The following is an 18,667-nucleotide window of genomic DNA, read 5'->3' on the forward strand; positions in this document are numbered from 1 at the left end:
ACACCCAAAATAAAATTCATAACATTTTTTACTAAAGGAGTAAGGTTTCACCTTTGGGACTTGAGCATCACTTCACCACGTACATAAGAAAAATTGTTAGAATGATTTGAACAAACTCTAGGCATTTTGTAACTAAAGACTAATTAAAAGAAATAAAGTTATAAATATGCAATATACAATAATTCAGACACACAAAGCAGTTACAATGACGTGTTTACTGGTTCACTAATACCTTACAACTGGCATCGTTCTGATGAGTGTGCAACACTAGGTCACATTGTACATGTCTATACACATCTGAACCTGCACAACAGTAGCAACACTACCCTTTGCGTTAGCTCATTTGGTCCCATCATAATTACAATGCTCTAATAGCTTTTACTTTACAGTGGACAAATGGATGAAAAAACGTTTTAAAATATTTAAAAGAATTAAAATAATAAAAAAACTGTGGGTGGTGGAGAAATTCTGAATACATATTTGAAAAATATAAAAAACTGCATTAAATACACCTATTGGTACTCGTGCGACACAAATCATATTGATCAGTGTTATTATTAATTAATCAACTCTCAACTCTACACTGCCAGTTAGTCAGTGGATTTCATTATAGATAGAGACTTTATTATAGCTAATTCTATTGCAAATAGATTTTGCAAAGTCTGTTGCGAGTGGTTTTTTTTATGCAGATAAGTTTTATATAGCTGAAACTTTGGTTAACAGTAATTTTATCACCATTATCTTCTCTATCCTGCAAAATTACCTCATGAACACATTTAAAATTATGAACAGAAGTAGATATTTACCCAACTTCTTAATGCTTGGGGAGCCATTACTGAATTTTTCATTAAAATCATGCTTAATTTAATTTCAATTATGCCTTCATAATTTCTTTATTTTTAAAGTATTAATATTATATGAAATGAACAGCATATGAATTTCAGCGGAACTCCTTTTGTCTATAGAAAACACTTCATGATCATGTTCCCTCAGGTCGACCATTTCTGAGATGTGTGGTTAATTGAAACCCAACCACCAACCACCGGTATCCACGATCTAGTGTTCAAGTCCGTATAAAAGTAACTGCCTTTAATAGAATTTGAATGTTAGAACTCTCGACTTCGAAATCAGCTGATTTACAAAGACGCGTTCACCACTGGTCTTTTTAACTGTGATTGTAGTAATGTTTTTCTGTAGTTTCACCTGATTTACGAAGTCAGAGTAAGTACATCGTGTATAATGTTTGTTACTTTCAACATTTAAAAACTAGCTAGGTCAGTAATTTACTAAATTTATAACAGTTATTTAGAATTCTTAGTTTATATTTTGAATAGGCCTATAAGAAATAAAGTTGATTAATGTTTTCTTATCGTAACTGCTTTCCAGGACGCTGGTTTATAGTTCACGCTATGAAAAAAATTACTTTTGTATCTTTTGCAATCCTACAGTATAATTATCCCTACAGTAGTATTTATCAATAACTTACATGGAATAATGTAGTACCACCAAAACTAAAAAACAAGTTCATAATTAATTTAGTTCAGTAGAAAAATAAACATCAAAAATTATTATTGCAAGGATAAAAATAATAATGATTATTTTATTTAGATTAGATTATTTTATTCTAATATGCGTTCGTGTAAAATACACACATTTTAGCCTTTTCTTAATCCTTATAAGACTTTACAAGGACAATAATTAGTTTTGAAATGTGTGAATTTTGGGCTGACGAATGTTTCAGTTTCTCCTTTATTAGGAGCCCATATTGTAGAGGATTGGAGTTTTGTTTCACAATTTGGTCTTGTTAACAGCAACAGCAGAAAAGATACCTCCTGCTGCAGCAGAATAGGAATGTGGTAAGCAGATCATTGCCTTAAAAAATTTTGTAAAATTTGAGATGATGTATCACCAACAGTATTTTTCATTTCAAAAGTAGTGTTCCAAAATTTCATAAATTCTTGATTCCTTTTCAATAACTCTGTGGACTTGGCTAACTCTCATTCCCCGCCTACATCATAACACTTTTTGCAATTACATTAGGGAAATGTACAGTTAATAGCATGATACTAACACTTCTTTTGCAATTTTCTGGAATCAGCACAGACATATTTCTTAAAAGGGGATTGAAAAAATCCACCCTCTTCAAAACTTGTTTGCAGAATCCAAAATAAAAGGATAGACACTTGACTTAAAATTCCTTATGGTTTTTTCAATTTATTCCATGTTCTTCAGCTGCTGTATAAGAGCCTCTATAGGCAGTATAAGAATCTCTATTGTCTGCAAGATTTAAGAGCAACTGATGAAACCTATATGAAGTCTCCTGATACACTTTAAGTTTAGGTGTGTTACAAGTGGTAGGAAAATGGCCACAAATAAAAAAATACACCTTTATGACAGGGTCTTGAAGAGAATTTAAAATTGACTGGGCTTGCTCTATTCCATCTTCAACACAAAAATTAAAATAAGACAGTAAAACATTCCACTGTTCTACAATCCTTTGAACTACATAATTTATAAACAACCATCATATTTCACCTAATTTAAGTTATGAGCTTTAATGTTGAATCACCTTAAATTCTTCTAATCTTTCTGGTTTCTTTAGAATAAAATTGGATATGTCACTATAGAGCTCTTCAACAGCATGTGGAAGGTATTTGCAGTACAAGCTTGTGAAGTCTACACACTAACGCTGTGCCAAATGCATCTAGATATATATATAAATGTTCATTCAACTCTTTAAGCTTATTCCTGTTTGCTGCCCCATCATTATAGAGGCATTATTCTCTGTGGAGTGGTAAATCCTAACAAGTTTGTAAGTGGTACTTCTAATTCTTCAATCTTTTGAACAAAGATGAACTACTGACTTGTCAGTGATGCTTAAGAATGAGTCTTCATTTTTGACTCATAGCAACAGCTAATGATTTTGTAAAAGAAATGTTTACTGATTTATCAGCAATCAAAGAGAAAGAGTTTTCTGATAAGATATCTCTAGCATCAACCGCTAAAGCATTATTTATTAAATATAAAGTATCAGTGCAACCACATTTAATATTTTAATTATTGCACTATCAGGAGCGATTGCTTTTATTATATTAATGATGGTAATGTACCCATTAATTCTAAAGGAAGATTATTCTCTGCAATTTTGCTTCAGTAACTTTATTATGTAATGAGGAAAAGATGCTGTTAATAGACTGGTGGCTACACTAAAGATGGTGATTTGTATATTCTACATTTGCTTTATACTAAGGGGTATTTGCAAGTATATGCATAAGGCTCTTGCTACTGTTAATTTCAATATTACAGTATTTATAGTACGGCATTTGTTTTTTATCATCACTAACTGTATAGTTTTTTCTGTGTTTTTTCATCCTGATAATTATACTGTATATGAATTTTTTAGACTTACACAATACAACACTTACCACTAAAAATAATTATTAATACTATAGAAGTATAGTAGTAGTCCATCACACTACATATGCAACCCAAACACAGAACAAAATGAACTGAGTTTGTGATCGTGATCATGAAACATTTTAAGTACACTGATTTCTCTGGCAGGGCATTCACACAATGATGATTAAAATTTACATGTTAGTCAAGTTGAAAGGTAATACATTTGCTAATTAAAGGTCTTTGCACTGGCTGTCAAGGTCTCAGTGACCACAGGTAGAGGTAGAGCATCTGACTGGCATTCACATAACTCATCATCAAGTGAATGGGAAAAGAGATAAATAGTAAGTATGGGCAATCTACCAATAAAGAAAGTGGTAAGAGGGGCAGTAAAAGTTACTTCCAGGCAGCACGTGCTCATTCCACCCACAACTCATTGGTTTATAGTAATTTTGCCCAGGATGGAAACAGCAAAAGCATTTTTTGTTTTTTGTCATATTTAACTAAATTACTTCATAAAGTTAGAGGCCAAGAGGTCAAATAACTATATTTTTATCACTTTCCTTCTGCTTTGAAAGTTACTTAAGTAAAAGAGAGGGAGAAGTGATCTTTTTGTTCCAGCAAACACATATGCATACCAAAACTATTTTATCTGTGAAGACCTCTAGATGTAATAAATTATGTAATATTTACATTTCTATCAATAATGATTTTCTAACTTTAATCAGAATTCAAATAGATGTGATATCTTGATTACATGGTAGCTGAAGTGGAGGTTAGTTTGTACTTCTAAAATTCATTTTAACGAGATAATTTCTGCATATACTTTCTAAATATAATAATATTATAACAAATATTGTTATAACAATATTAAATTTCACACATAGCTTTTACTTTTTAAATAAGATTTTAATAAAATCAATGAGAAAGAAAAATAATAATATTGAAAAATATAGTACTATACAAAACTTTTTTATATTTGTAAAGTGTACATTGCAATATGTTCAACTTGTGAACAATAAGCAACCCCTATGGCCCAATTATATGAGGATGATATAAGTGACAAGCAAATGAAATGTAGTCTCGTACCAGACCCAGACCTACCAATCCTGAAATGTGTAGTTAATTGAACCCCAACCACCAAAGTACACCGGTTTTACTAAGATTAAATAGCTTTTACTAAGATTCTAATCGCAGAACCCTCAACTTCAAAAATCAGCTGTTGCAACAACTTAACCACAAGACCAGTCAGGTGTAATACAAAAATATAATGATAAAATTAAATCTAAGTAATTTTAAATTATTATATTACAGTATGCATCTAAGCTAATTTCTGGCTTATTATGCAACTACTAGTAAGGAAACAATGTTTCCATATACTACCGCAGGTAGAGGTTACGTCCCACTTAGTACCAATAAAGAAGCAGCTGGCTATTTAAGGATACTACCACCGTGGCACAATAAATGGGGATCTTGTTGGAAATTATATTGCCCACATAACTGTTTGTGAGTGATACAATTTTCATGGTTCCTATCTCTTCAAGGAAGTAGGCAGTGCAAGAGAAGAAGCAGATTGAAGTAGTTAAAAGTCTTACCCAAGACCAATTAATTAGATCAATGTCAAATATAATTTGCAAATAACAAAACATAATATACTTATAAAATTAAAACCTATAGTATTATATAATATGATTCATAACCCTTTTCACTACCCAATTTCACCCTTGGTATCCCTTCATTCTAATATCATTCATTACTAACTCGTAAGTACAAAAAAAAACCTGACTGTAAGAAAATATACCATTAAATTGGATATTTGATTCTATGAGATCAACCCATCACTAGAATTGAAAACTTTTTTAATTTTTTTAAGAGGAGGTAATATAGGCTATATCATTAATGTAAATTTTACATTTTTAGAAGTATTTACGATACCTTTTTGATTCAAAAACAAAGTTATTTAACTCATAATTTTCACTTTTTACTGACTTTTGTATAGTTAAATAACTTTAAACAAAACTTTTTTAATTTACCCAATTTTTCTGTTTTTGCTATAAAAAAATAATGAACAAATTTTTCTGTTGTGTAATTAATAGCTACAAAGAGCACATTTAAAACATTCTAATAAGGTTCTAGCATAAATTTCATCATCCTAGCTCAACAAGTTTTTGAGAAAATTATACTTAAGAATTAAAGAATAAGAATTTTCAGAAATAGAACTGCATGAAGTAGTCCCTTACTAATTCTTGCTCTGTCAGTTTCTTCGAAGATATTTAGTGCACTATGACCAGGTTAAAATACTAAGTGTTTATTTAAACATAATTTCCTAAGCAACTTCATTGAAAGACAAGACAGCACCATATACTTCAACTTTGAATGCATAAAATCCAATGAAAACATTTTGGGAAGTCTGTTTCAGATGACTATAAAAAGATTCCATGGGATTTTGGGTAATTACATGTAAATATTTCCATAACAGGTTTCTATCTGATAGGCTTTCAAAGATTGATTTGATAACTTGAGCTACATCTGGTGGTAAAGAATGTTTATGAGTACACTGCTCACCTGTGATTTTGCATCTATTGAATTTGCACCAGAAATTTTTCCCCAACAGGAATTTTTGGGCGGTCTTTGATAAATGTATATTTTATGAAAAACATTTCTTCTCATTTTCTAAACTGTTTAGGTTTCATCAAATAGCAAGACAAGACCAAAATAATTCTGCAAGCTGTTTATTTCCCTATCAGTCAATCTTCCAGTACCAAATAGGAATTTACATCAAGTTTTTTCCTTTGTAATCTTCAAGTACCTAAACGAAGGCTTTGCAATCACTATCACCCAGGTACTTTGAATTATTATTACTATTACTCGCAGATCATCAAATATGAAGTTGCTACACCTGCAACTTCCTCCAGAATAGTTCATCCTAAAGCAGTACTTTCCACTTTTTCTTGAGCATTTTTTAAATTTTCAATCATATGGCAGTATTTTCTAAGTATTTCAACATCTATAACCTTATCTGTGTCAACACTGGTAGTATTTATTGAAAATTAACTTTTTATTAAGTAAAATTTTTAACAGAATTAATAATTCATAAATTTCAAATGACATCAAGAACAAGTTCTGGTACAAAAGAGAAAAAGGTAAGGGGAAAGACAAATTAAAGAGAGTTTATCAGTTGAAGATAAATTGGATTTGATTTTAAGCAAATCTGATAACATTGAAAATGAAATTTTAACTGAAACACGAAAAAAAGATTACCAATTGATAATATTGAAATGATACTTCCATAAATTCAAAAATGGAATAACATGATTATAATATATTTCTCTAATAAACTGTTGAAAATAAATGATGAAAATTTGAAGTTAAATAAAATTTGTCAAAAATTTAAAATACTAAAAATAATAATATAAACCAGTACTTGAGAAAATATAATTGGGATCCCTTTGAGGAAACCTGAGCATATTTTTGATATTTTGAATAGAATATCACCTGTAATTGGGTTTCAGTTAAATGAAGTAATGATTGACAATTATCACACAATTTTTTAAAGAAATTCTGAAACTTGCAGACTACCTCTATTGAATTGTCAAATTTAATTGCTTTTGAACTAAAGTTGAGATCCTAAAGTAAAATTGTTAAACTTTCAATATTAGTTGGGAGAATTAATATGATATAACTTTGTTTACATGAATGAATCTATGTCTACTGAAAATTGGAGGCTTCAAGGTGGCCAGCTAAATCTATAGAGAAAAGTTTTGCTCCACAATGGGAAAATTTATGGTACTGTTAAATAAATAATATGTCTGCAGTTAAAGTTATAATCATCCTTATAATCATCTTCAGACTTAAATCCTTAAAGCCATGTACTGAAATACATATGTAATAATTAAATACATATTGTTAATGATAATTGGAATACAAGTTAAATCATAAATGTAGTGAAATAAGACTCTTAAAGGGGACTGCTGAGTTACTAAAATTACTTGTTTTTCAATTCCATTTCTGCTTGTGTATTATATAGAAACAGTCAATTACTTAATTATATAAATTAAATTACAGTACTTACTCAATTTTTTTTACTATATTTTAAGTTAAGCATTTTCACTTTGTATTCTATTGTATACCACCAGTAATTAATGAAGAGTTAACCTACGATTTGTTTAGGAGCTTCATACGAGTAGTGTCTCTCTGGATAGATAGATTGATGATTTTTTTCTTTTTAGTTATGGGAATGTGTGTGTGATAAGAGTGTATGAATGCGTGCGTGAGAGAGTTGTTTTGTCTGTACTTAATTGACAAGGAGATATTAGTGATATCTATGGGTGTGTGTGAAAAAATATGTTTGTTGTACATGTTATGCAAATTCATTTTTACTGGTTACTGGTTAGATGTGCATTTTTGAAGAATTTTGATACTTTTTTGTGTTTGGTAAGCAGCTGGAAGATTAAACAAGATATTGTCTTTCTATCTGAAACATGCATGAAATCAGTTGATGAGATGAGGCTTCTTTATATAGAATAATGGATTACATAATTTTTTGTGTGTAGTAATTTTTCTAAAGCTACTGGGCTTATTGTGTTTGCATCTGTTATGGAGGGTTTTATTTGTATGACAATAGATTGTATACTGGATACAGATGTTATTCTTTAGGAATATATTTAGTTTAGTTTTTACACTCTTAGTGTTTATGGCTGGAATAAGCAAAATTAGACTTGAAATTTGACCTTCACCTTCTTCTTCCTACAATTCCAACACGCGATACCTTATTAATGGTTAATATTAACATAAATATTAATGAAAGAATGGATAATAATGATTAACAATATCTACAAATACTCACTATGAATGAGTACAGCTCCTTAGTTAATTTTTATACTAGTTTTTTTTCTGGCGAAAAATGTTTTACCATTATCATCGCTCGGATACTAGAGTTACTGATAATAAGCTAACCTGTATTTATCACATTTTTTATAAATCAAGTTTATATAAACAAAATATTTATAATGTTGTTATTCTGACATTTTAATGGTCATAGGGCTGTTGCCATGCTATTTCTAAGGACAGAACTCAAAATAATTTTGTTAAGGATTTTAAAGAGGTTCTGGATTATGATAAATTAAGGTCATATTTATATGAACATGATTGCAGTAAAATTCTTGATAATGATGTTGATTTTCAGTTTTAATAACTTTTTTATATTTTATTACAGTATATTAATTAATCAAAATCTGTTATTTTAATTTATGCCATGGACAACAGTTGGGCTGTTGTCCATGGCATACAATTTCTCAGATGGACTGTATAAGAAAGGGTGTAAAAATCCTCACAGCCACAAAATTATACTGAACACATTAAATTAAAAAAAAGATAGATGTGTGGATTATGGCAGCTAAAATTTAATATTTTAAAAATATTTATTACCTACTAAGAATCAGTGAAAAATTATAAACCCCTATACTGGTATGCCTACTATTAAAAATAAAATTTGTAAATGGTAATGTTGATTCTGATGAGAATGAAATTGTGAATATTTTTAATGGATATGGTTCTTGGAGCTATTCTATTTATAATATTTATTAATGACCTATTTTTACATAAATGTTATGGTAAAGCTATATGTTTTGCAGATGATACTGCTCTAGTATATTCATCAAAAAAACTTTTTAGATTTCTGACTTATCTGGAAAATTCAGGCTTATGGTTTTATGTCAATATATTAGCTCTTAATGCTTTAAAATCCCAATATCTAATTTTTATGTTTGCTTCCAGCTTATTAGCTCCATTAATATACGGTAATGGTAATTGTGCTCATACTCAATTACAATGCAACTGAGTCATCTCAGGTGAATTTTATTAAATACTTAAGGTTGATGGTAGATGACAAATTTTCATGGAATTTGCATATACAAAGTGAAAAGATATTAGTTTATATGCATTAAAAAATTTTATCATATAAAAAATATTTTTCCAATAGTGTCCTTCAACAAATCTACTTTTACTACTTTATTCAAAATTAAATTATGGATAGCACTGCTGGGTATCAACTGAAGAAAAAGAGAGATGAGATTACGACAGCTAAAAAACAATATTTTAAAAATATGAAGGAATTACCTGCCAAGAATCTGTGGAGAATTATAAATCAGTGAACTGGTATGTCTGCTATCAAAAATAAACTATCTGTAATATGTGTATATGGTAAAGTTGTTTCTGATGAAAGTGAAATTGCTAATAATTTTATGGTTTCTGACTTTTATGGTTAAAAGATTTCTGGCTTATTTCTTGATATTCATAAATCAACAGATACAGTTAAACATTTGCTTGTATTAGATAAAATGTATAGTGCAGACATTAAAGGTTTAGCTTTAAAATGTTTTGCATATTATCTGGAGGGCCGAAGTAACTGCATATTTGTGCGCGATTGTTAGCAATATCCTGTAGGTGAACTGTGGAGTCTCCTCAGGAATCAGTTCTTAAGCATATTCTATTCATAATGTTTATTAATGATTTGTTTTCGCATATATTTTATGGTAAAGCTTAATAGATTCATTAATAACCAAAATGTTGATTGCAATCATATTAAATTTTAATTGTATTAAATGGTATCTTTATTGACACCAACCTGATACAAATGTAAAGATAGACTGAAGAAAATAGTGCATATGTGTTGTTAAGTGTATTAAGGGTTTTTTATTTTAATTTTTTATTTATTAAATTGTTGATCTGATACTCTTACCTATATGGTCAAGCTTTAGCTTTGTGGGTAGTAAACTACTAGACCTACTCACTGGGTTATACTTCATGGGTTTCTTGTGTTTTTCATGTATGTATTATGAATTGATGCAGTTGAAAATAAATAAATTTATTGTTATTACTATTGTCTATTTTATTCGCGAGGAACTAATGAAATCAGTTATGAAACTGTACTTACATTCTTTAAGTTTGACATAACCTACAAATATCACCTCAACTTATATTTAAACAAGCACAGTGTCATATAACACTTCACATACTAACTTTCTCTTTTTCATTTATTCCTCGATCACCTGCAGGTTTTTTAAATATATAATTGGATTTTCGGTGTCTTTTTTTGTAGTTAGCCATAAAAACAAAATAAACAAATAACTCATAATTTATAGACAACCACAGCCAGTGTTTACTGGATATTGCCGTAATAATTCTAGCAAGAGTATGAAATACTATTTTAGTATAGTTTATTATTCAAAAAGAATTTTTACTAAAATACTAGGCAAGTAAATGCTCGCGCAAGGTAATATTTCGGGAACAAAGATTCAGAAAATTTAGTGTCTAAGTTATTACATCTATTTTATGTGGTACCTGAATATTTATAATTGAATTAGGAAAAAATGAAAATCAAAACAAATTACCAAACTTTGACTACGACTTCCTCTTTGAAGTAAAAGATAAATTTGAACCGATAGATATTGGTAATCGAAGCTGCAAAAGACTTAAAAATTTTATCGTATAAAAACTATTTTTCCAATAGTGTCCTTCAACAAACTACTTTCTTCAAAATTAAATTATGGGTAGGAATGCTATCCATAATCTTAAGTCTGTTTTAAGCTGCTAAAGCTGTAGACTTCTTACTGAGCAGTATTTTTTGTTTTTAATGTAAACCTCTATTCACAGGATAAACTTACTCTCGTTTTTTTGAGATGCGTTTTACTCTCAGAAAAATAAAAGTACCACATCGACGAGGGAGATTCAGAGCCGTCTTGCCCCAACAAGTCTCTCCCTCCTGCTTCCTTAATTTGCAAAAATCAGATTGCATTAATAAAACTTTTTTTTCCAAAATATTATCTGCCTTAAAATAACTAAAAATTATGTAGTGGGAAGTTCATATGTTAATCTTAGTGGATATTATCCTCTAAAGAGAATCAACTTCATTTAAAGAAGGCAAAGTCCTGTAAGGACATCAGACAGGATTTCTGAGATCTGTAGCAAAAGAAACAAACCTGAAAATCTCTTCTAATTAATATTTTACATCCAGTGATCATTTCTAATTTGATACTTACCGCTTAACACCATAAACCTGAAGAATACACGTGCACTAGCTGCTTTAAGAAAACTTTAATTACAGTCAAATTTGTTTATTAAATAGATATAAAATGTATATGTCATTTCTTAAACAAAATTGGACCGTGTGGTCACTGATCTCTATATAACTGGATAGGGGATCCTTATGGCGTAAAATACAATAAAATGTTCAATATTGACCCCACAAGTTTAGTTGGTCTATGATGAACGCTTCTTCGAAAATCAGCAGATTTCGAAGTCGAGAGTTCCAACGTTCTAGTAAAGGTAGTAGTTGCTTTTATACGGAGTTGAATACTAGATCGTGGGTACCAGTGTGCTTTGGTGGTTTTTATTCCCCAAGACCACCGATGATGGTTCACCAGTTACGCATTGCGATTCTCAATGGTTGCATGGCCTCTAACCTCCCGGGACCCCACAGGATCCGGTGAATCCGTGCCCTATGGGGGTCGCTCACCCAGTAGGCCGGGACTCGATCTTTCCTTTGCGCCATATCTCAAACCAGATCCCCTCCAAGAAGCAAGGAGGGAATCTGGCCGGGTCTCCGGTCTTTTCAATTTTCCCCTAACTCAACGGTCAATCATCGAGAGCGGCCCACCTCAGCGAACCGCCCTCTCATAAGCAGGGCTGCCTTGTATTTCCCTACCTCCAGTAACTGTCCCCATACCACTCCCTAGCGTCACTCCCCTTGACTTGTATTATTCTGGTTACCATACAGGCTACGTTATCCCATTCATGTTTTCCTTTTAGCATGTACTGCAGCGTGTTTTCCGGATGCAATTGACTTATTCCAAATCAGTGTCTAATCTCGTCCCATCTATTACATCAGTATATCGATATAGTCACATATGCGGACACAATTCATATTGCAGCTCTCCTCTGCAGAGCAGATATCTTATTTAAGTTCTTCTTATCAAAGGCCTCGCCCCACGTATAAAATAACTGTCATTGCAATTGACAAAATCAGTCTCCTTTTCGATGAACATGGACCTGCTTAGTATGTGGTAATGAGCCTGCTTAGCTTACCAATCACAGCCTCGGGACGCTGCGTTACCTTGCTCAAGTGCTCCGTATGTAGCCTACGATCTGCAACGATACGCATAGATATTTAATACATCTAGATATGAGGATTATCATGCCACCTACTCTGACTCCTATTTCTCAGATTCTTCTCCTGCCTGTTAAGGCGACTGCCGGTGACTTATTAGGCGCTAATGTCAGTCCTTTTTCTTCAAGCCACATTTGTATACTATCGACCGCGACTGCTGCACAATCCTCCACTTCTTGTTCGTCGGCATAAGCTATCTGTTCGGCGTCCCCTTCAAACTCCAGTCTCAATACTCCGTCAAAGGTCCAAGAATAGACCCTTGTGGAACCCCCCGAATATCTCTACCGGAATTTCGCCCTCCTCGGTAAATACATGTATTTTACTCTGGAGTAGATAAGAGTAAAATAATTCTTATGCCCCTCAAATAATTACTAATATTCCTTTCTCGTAATTCTTCATTGATTACAGAGAGAGCCGAAAGCTTTCCTGACGTCTAGCAGGACCACTAAGGAATCCTCCTTTGACGCCAGGTGCTCAGTATGCAGACCAGTTAGAATTAAAACGCATCAAACGTGGACCTCCCCTTCACAAAACCGTATTGTCTAGGGAACAATCCCCCGTCATTTCTAACTCCGCCAATTCACGATCAACAATGTCTTTTAAATAGTTTACTGATCGTGTTTAATAGACAGATAGGTCGATACGTGACTCCTTCCATCTCTGTATCCCTCTTCTTCAGTACCAGAAACAGTCGTGCCAATTCTCAACACACCGGAAACGAGAGCCCTCTAGGGCCTGATTAAAGGCGTCTAACACAATCCAGGGGTATCTGGCCACCATTTCCTTGACTAATTTACCTGGAACCAAATCTGGTCCTGGACTCTTGTTGGGGTGTAATGTCACCGCAGCATTCTTGAGCTCCCCGATCGTGAACCTCGCGTTGTATTAAATTGTCATCTCTCTCCATTCTGACTCAACTACTGGGAAGAGTTCCTCTACAACTCGCAACGCTACCTCACTAGAAAGAGGGAGGCTGATCTTCCAAATCGGTCCATGACCAGTTTGTAAGCATCCCCCAGGGGTTTACTTCAAGGTCTTCCAGCAGTTCATGCCATGCTCTGACCTTGGCGTCCTTTATTGCCTTTGTTAATGCCTTCCTGACACGGCAGTAATCTTCTCTTAGCCCCTCGTCAACCCTACCGTTCCTTTTAGTATCTTGCTGCAGCCTCCTCCTCGAGGCAAGAATTGCAGCTCTCCTTTCGGCTATGACAGAGGACCACCAATAGACTCTACGCTTACTCGGACCTTCCCTTAGCCTAACATGTCTGCATACATTTTCTACGTATTCAGACAATCTTTCTGGCGTGATCAGAACATACTCGATACCTCGTCTACGACATCTGTTGTCACTGTCTGTAGGTTTCTAAAGTGAAACTAACTAGTCCAGGCCGGACGTGCCCAACGGTAAAGATGATGCGTGGTGGTCCGTGACAAATTCTTCTTGTCACACTAGTCAACCACACATCTCAGAAATGGTCGACCTGAGACCGTACTTCACTTAAAACTCGTATATATCATCCTCTGAAGTAATACCTGACGGTAATTCCCCGATGATAAACAGGAAAAAAGTGTTCAATATTGAAGCATACTCTAGCGCCGCGGAATGAGCTGCTGGGAAATAAATAAAACCATTGTAGGCATACGCGACTATAATAATGATGGTAGGATGCGTACTTTACTTAAGTCAGATAACCAAAAGAACAGTCATTTTTGCAACACAAGCAGAAATTTACGGACAGTTATAGAAAATTTATATAGAGATCAGTGTTCAAAATACAAAATCAGAACACTTCTACTGCATCGGTTGAAAACGTGGTTTTATACCTATATTACATCTGCGCAACCAACAATTCATTTTAGTTAGTTCTACCACTCATTTAGTGTTCAAATTTTACCAATTCCAATACACGAGATCCCCTATCCAATTTTATAGAGATCAGTGCGAGTGGTTTACAGTAGTGATCATATACGGGGGTTTGGCTGGGGAAGAATATCACCGGACCAAGAGAAGCCTCAGGGAGGAAATCCGGAAGGCCTGGGATCGCTTGATATAGGATCTGATTAACAAACCGTGGGGGAGGGCTTATCAAATCGTCATGAAAAGGTTTGGTAAGCGACTCCCTCTACTTTCCAAGGATCAAACGACGAGAGCGGTATCAACCCTCTTCCCAGTCATGGATCTGGATTGGGTGAAGCGCGATTCTCAGACCTTCGGAAGAGGATCTGTGGACTGCGGCCCTGGTAATTACAGGACAGAAGAGCCCCGGGACCGGACGAAGTTCCTGGCATTACCGTTAACAACCTGGTGAGTCACCACGCCTGGGTAGTATTAGAGCTCATGAACAAGGTGTTGACGAATCGGACTTTCCCTCAAAATTAGAAGGAGGCTAGACTGGTTCTGCTCCCGAAACCGGTTACTGAACATCAGTAAGAAAGGTACAGACCAGTCTGTCTTCTAAACGAGCTGGCGAAGCTTTACGAGAGGCTGACTGTGAACCGAATATGGGAAGAAATTGGCTAGAGGAGGACTCTCAAAGGAAAGCGACCGTTGACTCTATTCGTTACGTTGTGGACTGGACCAAGACTTTGGGGCAGGCACCTGGCGAAACGCATTTTATAGTGTTCCCTGGAAGGGATCAGGAGCAGGGGCCTGAGTGAATATATGGTGGCGATAGCTAACAACTATCTCCACGATCGGAGTATCATCGCCTATACAGAAGAGGTGATGCGTTTCGTCACTAAGTGTGGGGTTCCACAAGGGTCGGTGCTAGGTCCACTCTTGTGTTATATGATATACGACGACCTCCTGAAGATGGAGCTTCAAGACTGGGCAGAGGTGGTCACGTATGCCAACGATCTGGCGCTACTACTTGCTAGCCGCACGGAAAGGCAGGTGGAAAACACCGCCAATATTGCAATAACATGAATCAGTGTCTGGCTACGGAGGAAAGGAATGAAACTTGCTCCAAGGAAGACGGTAGCTATTGTGGGACGCGTGGACTTCAAACTATAGCAATCGAGGTTGACGGGGTTAGGGTGGTGGAGTGCAAGGTATCTAGGTAGATAGATCAGGGCTCTTCACCACCCATCTCCGGGAGATGAAAACTAAATGTGAAGCAGTTATTGCCACATTAGGTCGACTGATGGCAGTGCGGGCAGGCTCTTAGCCCAGCAAAACAAGACTGATTACGACAGCTGCGCGGTCAACACTTACGTATGCAGTTCCGGTCTGGGTGGACGCACAAGATTTTAAATGAAATGTGGACTGGGCAGCGATTAAGGTGACTGCTGCATATCGGGGGATGCGGTGCAAGTGATTGCGGGCATCCCTCCGATCTCGAGGTGCAAGACAGCGGCACGAATCGCAGGGTCTTTGGGATGCCTCGCGAAAAGGTGCTTGGACTCAACGGTTGATCCCCCTGGATTCAGAGGAAGCATGGAGAGGTTTCCCACTTACTCAGTTTCTTTCGTGGCACGGGAAGTATGGGACCTATCTTTTCAAGTTCAAGCGGCGAACTCTTCATATTGTGTTAACTTTGGATAGCTGGACACCCCAGAGCACAAGATTTACCGTTTTGAAAAGTGGGCGAGTAGCCGACTACAAGGACTGGATTGGCTGATGCCAGAGAACACGGTCGGCCATATGCTTTAGGAACAACACCATGGGAGGAAGAGGTGTCCAGACTGGTCACGTGCATCCTAAAGACCAAGCTGGAATGGGGCCGACTGAAAGAACAAGCGGACAATATTGGCGGTGAGGCTCCGGTGACGCAATCATTGTTACAGTTACTACCATTTCGTGTTTAATGTTTATTTTATGTTAGTTTAAGATATAATTGTGTGTTTTCAAGATATGTCAAGTGGCCGTTGTGGTTATGACTGTTGTTTTGTACAGTTAATTAAACCCATCGTGGTAACTTCGTGCTGGGCCAAACCACGGATATTTTTGTTCTTTTCTTTTTAAACGTACTACATTGCTGTAATTGTGTATTTTTTCATATGCGTTTCCTTATCAATCAATTTTTTTTTGTATCTATGTATCTCACCTTACCGTAGTTACCTTACCTTAGTTTTCATACACGGTTCTCCTTTTTTCTGCCTGGATCTAATGGATAGAAAGGCTGTTAGTGTTCTCCTTGTATATATTTTTCGTTGTCGTGTCCTCCACTCGAGATCGGTCTTTCTATGAACAATAGATTACCCAAGCAAGAGTCCTTTTGGGGTTCGCAATTAAGTAGCGATAGATTTTTGATTTTTTTGTACATGATGATTTTTGTATATGTGTGTTTTATTTTGTTCTATATGTCAGGTTAGATATGTATATAGAGGTGTTGAACACGGGCCGTGTTTTATTTACCTCCAAATTAATTAACGTTTTAGTATATAAACTGTTTATAAGGGACTTGTTGGCCTTTCTGTCTGTTTTTCATTTAGTATATCAATGACGCAAGTCGTTCTGATTCTTTGATATGTGAGCATTTGTTGCTCAGGGATCTTTCTTTATTAAAAAATATATCTAGTCGTAGGTGCTGTTACTTTTTTGTTCAATTTTTATATGTCTGTTCTTACCTTTTAGGATGTAAGGTCCATAATGACGAGTTAGCATTCCAGTAAGGTGACACCTAACAATACTGGGAGTACGTCACGGGGTTATTGCATAGAAAATAAGTATATTTAAAAAAAAAGACTGGCGAAAAAAACGAGATCGCCAGGCATCGAATCGTGGACTAGAGAGGTAGCCTCAATGCTGAGGCCGTTTTAGTCACCCACACGCAAGAGTGGTTGGATTGGGGCTCCGATGAAGCATTGAGGACCCTCAAGGTATGCGAGGTGGGCGCGTGATTCAGAGGGGGTATGCGTGGGGTGCATACCCGGACCCTGATTAGGATATAAGGACGGGAAAAGTAGCGTTCCTGGGGAGAGGTGTCGTGGCGACCAGACGTGGTGGTCATGATGTCTCAATGAACCAGGAGGGACCCCCACCTACAGTACAGCGTTTTAAGCTGCAAGCACAGGGTGGGTTATCTACAACCACATCACTCAGGGCTGACCGAGGCAGCGTCTTCTAGGCAATTACCGATTGCCCCTGAGTATTTAAAAATGGCCTGAAAAATATAAAAAAAGGTACGATTCAGGACACCAAAATGAGAAAAAAGTTCTTATCTGGGATCAAGTATTCAACTGTGATTTAAGATCTGATCAGTGCTAAAAAAACAACTGATTAGTAATGGTGGTGACATTTATTGTTATGTTAATCTACTAAAAAGATTGTTGTGTATTTGAGATTACACTAATGGTTAAATCATTGATAGACATTGGCAATATAATTTGTAAAAATGTTTAAGCAAGGAGTTTATTATATTGTCACCACCATGCTAAAGTAACGAATGTGAAAAATTGCATTTTCTAGATTTGTCAGTTTATGACTAATCTAAACGTCCTGCATGTTGTGCTAAATTATCCATTCTCTTTTAGGAAGCCTAGTTTAAACCTTTTCACTTTTATGAATATGCATTCTTATTCAAAATTTAACATTGAAGTTGTTTAACTCTCCTGAAAAGTTAAGTTTTTCACATTTGTTACTTTAGCATGGTGGGGACAATATATTATTTGATAATGTATATTTAGTGTGTTCTCACAGCTTTTTGCAAAACACAAATCAAATTTTGTCATCAAATATTAATATTTTGTCAGTGTTATGTTAATGTACCAAATCTAAACTAACATTTGTTGTGCGTTTGATATTACAATAATTGTTAAATCGTTTATACACATTGCCAATAAAATTTGCAAAAATGTTTGACTTAACAAGCAGTGTAATATTATATATTATTTGATACTGTAAAATTATTTTATGTGCCCTCGTCGCTTTTTAAGTCCACAAATTAAATTTTGTCATGAAATATTAAATGTAAATTATTTGTCAGTGTTATGTTAATGTTCTAAATAATCTACCCTAATATTTGTTGTGTATTTGAGATTACAATTATGGTCGATAGACATTGGCAATATAATTTGTAAAAGTTTTTAAGCAAGCAGTATCAGTATATTACATATAATATGATAATTTAAATTTATTTTGTGTGCTTTTGCCACGTTTTAGGT

General features: G+C 34.6%; 1 long non-coding RNA gene across 3 annotated transcripts in view; it reads right to left on the minus strand.

Annotated features, from left to right (window-relative positions):
• Positions 1–18,667, minus strand: part of LOC142324820 (uncharacterized) — a 77,853-nt gene that overhangs the window by 12,712 nt on the left and 46,474 nt on the right. The window contains exon 1 of one of the 3 annotated variants that reach the window (XR_012756402.1): positions 10,331–10,567. The exons of the other annotated variants lie outside the window; for them this stretch is intronic. This is a non-coding gene — a long non-coding RNA (uncharacterized LOC142324820). Of the gene's footprint in view, positions 1–10,330; positions 10,568–18,667 lie in introns of those variants that run through there. 3 annotated transcript variants of the gene reach the window in all.

The sequence above is a fragment of the Lycorma delicatula genome, chromosome 5 (assembly GCF_047948215.1).
Source record: "Lycorma delicatula isolate Av1 chromosome 5, ASM4794821v1, whole genome shotgun sequence".
Taxonomy (NCBI): domain Eukaryota; kingdom Metazoa; phylum Arthropoda; class Insecta; order Hemiptera; family Fulgoridae; genus Lycorma; species Lycorma delicatula.